The sequence below is a fragment of the Pteropus alecto genome, unplaced genomic scaffold (assembly GCF_000325575.1).
Source record: "Pteropus alecto unplaced genomic scaffold, ASM32557v1 scaffold195, whole genome shotgun sequence".
Classification (NCBI taxonomy): Eukaryota; Metazoa; Chordata; class Mammalia; order Chiroptera; family Pteropodidae; genus Pteropus; species Pteropus alecto.
The window spans coordinates 10,799,207-10,804,746 of NW_006438073.1; the positions used below are offsets into that span (position 1 = coordinate 10,799,207).

At 42.8% G+C, this 5,540-nt stretch overlaps 1 protein-coding gene across 20 annotated transcripts in view; it reads left to right on the forward strand.

The window, feature by feature from the left end:
* FAM120B (family with sequence similarity 120B) overlaps positions 1-5,540 on the forward strand; it is a 50,708-nt gene that overhangs the window by 1,377 nt on the left and 43,791 nt on the right. For 15 of the 20 annotated variants that reach the window (XR_003047246.1, XR_003047247.1, XR_003047249.1 and 12 more), the window contains exon 1: positions 7-1,981. The exons of 4 other annotated variants lie outside the window; for them this stretch is intronic. The gene's annotated coding sequence lies outside the window, so the exon portion shown is untranslated. Of the gene's footprint in view, positions 1-6; positions 1,982-5,540 lie in introns of those variants that run through there. One more of the 20 variants, XM_025049032.1, reaches the window with a different exon arrangement.

Here is a 5,540-nt window from a genome sequence, read left to right on the forward strand (position 1 = left end):
TGTCTCAGAACTTCGGTTTTGCTTTCCTTACACGTCGTCTTCCTGAAAAGCACTGACAGCGCCGTGGCAGTGTCAAGGCCCTCAGTGCTAACCTCTCCATACCCACCGCTTGACCACTTCACTTCCCCGTTTCTTTGTGTCATTTCTAACCACTTAATTTCCCAGACATAGGGAAGTCTCTGGCCGGCTCTTTTCTCATCTGTAAACTGAGAAGACTGCAGTAGGTGACCCTGAAGTCACTTGTGGTTTTTAGTATTCTGAGGTTCTACCCCACCCCTGAGCCTGGATTCTGGGTGTCATTTATGGGGCAGAATTACTGTAAGGCAAATGAAGTTCAGGCTTCAGGGTTCCTCGCTTTCACAGGCCTCTTCCAAGGCATAGGGAAGGACCTCAGTGGTCTTTTGTATTTTGTATTATTTTTTTTTTTTTGTAAAAGAGTGACCCCAAATCACATAAGTTTCAGCTCCTACACAACTTATATTCCTACGGAACTGGCCGTTTTTGTATCCTGGTGTTTTGGTATTTGTGATCTTTTCCTTCAGACTTCCCCCTCCCCACCTCCTACTCCTTGTGTGTGCCTGTTGCTGAGGCTTGGAGAAGGAATGAATGAATGGAGCTGTCTGGTTCCTGCTGTAACCTGGCTTTAGTTTGCTCTGCAGTTAGGGAGAGAGATGCCAGAGATCTGAAATGCAAGGCAGTAGTCACTTTGCAACAAAGCCTGCATTGTTCTTTATCTCACTGCTGGCTTGCCCCACCTCCTTTGGGGAAAGGTTAGTGGTCAGAAAGAAAGTCCTCTTAATTGAAATCATAAAAGCAACTGTTTTCTCCATGGAAACAAAGGTTGTACACTGGAAATGCAGAGAAATGAATTGCATTCTTTTATGAGTTTGAAAATGAGGCAACCCTATGCTAGAATTTTTATAGCACTTTATAACAAATATAAACATTTTAATTTGCTGTTCGACATGTTTGTAAGATGTTCTGTTGGAAAATCTTCAGATATTCAACGTTTAAGGTGTTTTACCTTAATTTAAATAACCTTTCTTTAAATAACCTTAAATGTTTAAGGTGTAAATTAGTTATATAAATAAGGTCATTGTAAATTATTTCATAATAGTGTAAAATCCACCAAATTGAAAGGTAAATCATCATTACCTTATTTTTGCAAATAAGGAAATCAGTGATGTACAAGAAATTAAGTGATTTGTCGTCAGTTGGACAGTAATCAGGTCCGTCGCTAGCCAAAAGAGCCATGTCCTTTTCTTTATAATAAACATTACTTTTAGGAGGAATCCATTTACATCAGCTCTTACTAAAGACCACTTACTATACATGGACCAAATTATATCCTTCAACACCTCTCCAGCTGCACACATCCATGTGATTATGCTAGGTTTTATAAAAGTGCTCAGTGGTGAGACTATTCCCATGAGTATTATATACCAATTAAGTAATTCACTGTAGATTTATGTAGGTTATCATAAAGTCACAAAGTAGAAATCATTGCCAACTAGGACAATAGGAAAGTAACTTTTTGAACAGTAGAGTCTTCTGGATAGTTCAGTTTGGGGTTTTTGCCCATTAAGCACTAAAATCTCTTTTTTAGGATGGAAATCTTTCCAAAATATATTATTTCCATGCTTTCTTAATAGAATGTACCGAATGTGATATAAACATTCTATAATGATCTCAAATGGACATTTTAAACATAATTTGTTGTGTTGTGATGTAAACAGTGTTAGGGCTGCAGAGGTTTACGCAGCGTTTCCCTATTGTTTGGAGTTTTTATGTTTTTTGGCTTTTCTTTTAGGTTTTTTTTATCCTTTCCCCGGGTCAGTTGTCAGCCATGCCTACTGTCGTCAGAGCGCCTGCCTCAAGTGCCCTTCCCATACCTTTCTCTGCTGTGGGCTTAGCAGCTGGTCGTTAGATCTGAATGGAAAAATCGTCCGTAGATGTAAATCAGAGCATGAGGAAGCCTCCTGTGAGTAAATTGTTTTAGCTTTAGTTCGTGAGTTTAAAAATTTATATTGGATTCTTATCTCGAATTCTGGATAAGTGAAGCATAAATTTTTGCAGGCATGCGTGCATTTTCCTCTCCTGTGTTCAGTGGCAGTAGTTCTCACGTGGTGCTTCATTGACCTGTAGGAGGGGTTTTGTTGCGCTGTGGTGGGTGCAGAGGCACGACCCAGCGTCCCAGGCAGCTCTTTCAATCTCGGTCCTTCTGTTAGGGCCCCTGGCTCTGGGAGAACCTTGAGGAAGGAGGGTGCTCTGGGCAGTGCTGCAGTGAGTGGTTTAATCACTCAGAAATGCAGCAGTGACTTGGGGGTGTGGCCTAGTGAAAGGAACACAGGCTTTGGAGGCAGATGGGTCCAGTCCCAGCTTTACTGTTACTGTGACCTCCGGCAGGTGACTTAACACAACAGGCACCACTGGCTGCCACCCAGCAGTCAGCTCTTCCTGCTGTAGCTGGCAGAGCATGCTTTTTACAATAGAATCTGAACAAAACTGATAATGTGCCAGAGGACTAGAGGGGATGTTTGCTGTGGGGCTTTCTGATTTAAAAAGTAGCCATGTTCTTTGCAGAAAATTTATAGACAGAACAAAGAAACACAAAGTATGCAGTCTGATGCGTTTTGACATGTATGCACACCCCAGGTGTCTCCTTTTCTGATGGACCCTGAGCCTGTTCCTCTCTCTTTAAAGATTCAGGTCTTACACAGGGATTTTGTCTTGTTCGTTGCTGTGTCCACAGCTGCTCGCATGGGACTGGAGCACAGTACACACTAGATGAATATTTATGGAGCGAATGTGAGAATGTAGATCTCATGCCTCTGGTTTATCTATGGGAGGGCCTCCTTTGTCTTTTGCAGTAGGAAATAGGGTTCTGAATCCTTCCAGTCTTGGGGTTCTTCCATAATAAGGAGGGTGTTGGATATTGGGCAGCCAGAACAGGCAGCGTCCACGGTAGCCCCTCGTTTATCTCCACGTCGCAGGCCAGACTGTGTTTCTAACATGCACTTGCTTGAGAGCCCTGATCGACCGCCTGTCCAGCTCAGGGCGAAGGGAAGTGTGTGCATGCGTGTGTGGGTGTGATCCGTCTCCTCCAGCTTCATCTCACTCTTCCCTTTCAGCAGAGGTTCTGGCCACACTTAATGTTTGGGTTTGTTTTTTTTTTCCATTTTCAATGTTTGAAGGACACATTTATAATATACATAAAATTGCAGCTTAAACGACTTAATAGAACAGATCTTTTAAGCACCTTAGAAACATCCAGTTAGTAATAACGGTACCTCATAGACTTAAAAAAGGTTGTCCCTGGCTACTATGCTTCACGCCTTCTGTCAAGTCACACTGGGAATGCCCTTCCTCAGGACGGCCGTCATGGATCCCAGGTCCACAGGGTGCTGGGTAGTCCCCACATTCTCTGCCCTTCTCTGTCCTACAGTGATGCCCAAGTGCTTGTGGCATATTTTCCTGCTGGAGTGTAGATGCTAGTGGGCAAAGCCTGTCTGTCTTGTTCATGGCCCAGCGTCAGTTGTCGTGACTGACGCAAAGCTGCTTGCTGACTCAAACCAGATTTATGTGCGAACAAAATTACCTGGTACTGTTGAGGAGAACTGGGTGTTAGCAACTTACAACTACAGATGGACAGCCTGTTGGAGGAAAGTTACCAAGATGTGCTTTTATTTTGACTCAGCTGTTTCACGTTGTAAAATTTATCCCGAGGAAGTGATCCAAGATCTGCTCAAAGATTTTTATACACGGATGTGATTCACATTCTTATTTATGGCATGCAGTATTTGAAATAACCCAATATTCAACAGTAGGACTAAGTAACTCGTTTTACATCAACATTGTGCATCCATTAAAAATGACACTGTCAGAGAAGTTTAACATAATGGTTTGGGAATATATTCATAATAAAGACACAAAGTGGATTAACTGTGATCCCAATTCTTAAGAATAAAAAACTGGAAATACATATTCTAAAATATTTATTGAAGTCATTATCTCTGGAAAATTAGATAAATAGTTTTTATCTTTGTTCTATCTATGAATTTTCTACAAAGATCATGGCTACCTTTATAAACAGAATTTTTTTTTACAAATATATTCCTGATAATACAAAGTAATCTAGTTTATAAAAATCTTAAGTATAGTAAACCTTCACATTTATATGGCTTTGTTTTAAATTTTGGGTTAATTTAAAATTTTTGAATGGCGCTGGGCAGATTTTACTAAACTTGAGGCAACTGATGAGAAGTGTTCGATGAATAAGTTCATAATTAAAATTGCATAACAGCAATTTATGAGGTGGGTCGTGTATAGCACTTCGCAGATTTAAAAAAGCTTATGGAATGAAGTCAGTTGCTCAGAGTTTCGCTGTAGGAAGTGGAGGTCCAAATTTGAACTCGGGGCAGTTTTCTTCGAGAGCCTTCCTCTGTCCATCAGTACGCCCAGCGTCTGCCCCTTCCGCTGAGGACACAGTGAAGGGATCTGCCACCGACTGCGGCGGTTCTGCAGCCCGCTGGGATCGCTCCGCCTGTGAGGAAAGTGAGGCGGCCCCGGGAGTGCGGCCAGCTCCCCGGGGACCCGCGCCGCAGCGCCTGCCGCCTGCCCTCCGTCCTCCGTCACACTTCCCACACCGGCCTGCGGCGGCTTCACCGCGGTGACGCGACTTACTTTTTTCGCCCACATTTGGAGTCGGTAAACGTGTCGGTTCCTGGGCTCTCTGTCTGCCGACCCTTCCGTGGCTTCTTCATTCAGCCATTCACAAATACGTGGCCTCACACGCCAGACGCTGGGTGTTGGGGATACGACAGGGTGACGGCATCCACCTTGGAGAGGCTCCCGCCGGTGGGAGTGGTTCCCAGGGTGCGTTTCGGGCAGTAAGACCGAATGACACATGACTTCTGTTTTCTTTCTGGATAATGAAAATTTTCTCATAGTTTGCAGGTAGGATACATTAAATTCGATATCTATATATATGTAATCTTAAAACTGCCTGAAAGTAGAGAATGAAAAACCTCAGTAGATGCTCTTAACAATAAAGAAATTTTTAAAGATAATATCCACAAAAGTTACCTTTTCAAGCACTTCGTGTCGCACCAAATTAAGTGTGAATGTTTAACATTTTGAGGAGCTGGAACATCAGAAGGCGTGCTTCAGTGTCACAAGTTTCCAGATCTTTGCCTATCCAAATCTTTCTCTGTAAATGCCATAGAAGAGCACATTGTAAGGTAACGTTCCTGAGGTTATTTGTGATTCAAAGTGTGAGAAATTGGCAGTGTGAAAGACAGGGGAAACCAGTACGTGTCTAATTAAAATAGTGAGCTTTTCACTACTGGGCGAGGAAGGGGGGAAACATTTGAATAAAATCAAAGCAGAGCTGAGCCTGACTTCTTGTCGAATAAAGAGGAGAGTGTTTTGAGAAACTCAGTGTTGCCACTTGCAGTTTTAGTAGAAAAATACTTGAAACAAAATCCCTTTTTATCGGTGAGGGAAGGCAGCCAACCCACGTGTGGCGGAGCCGCTGCCAC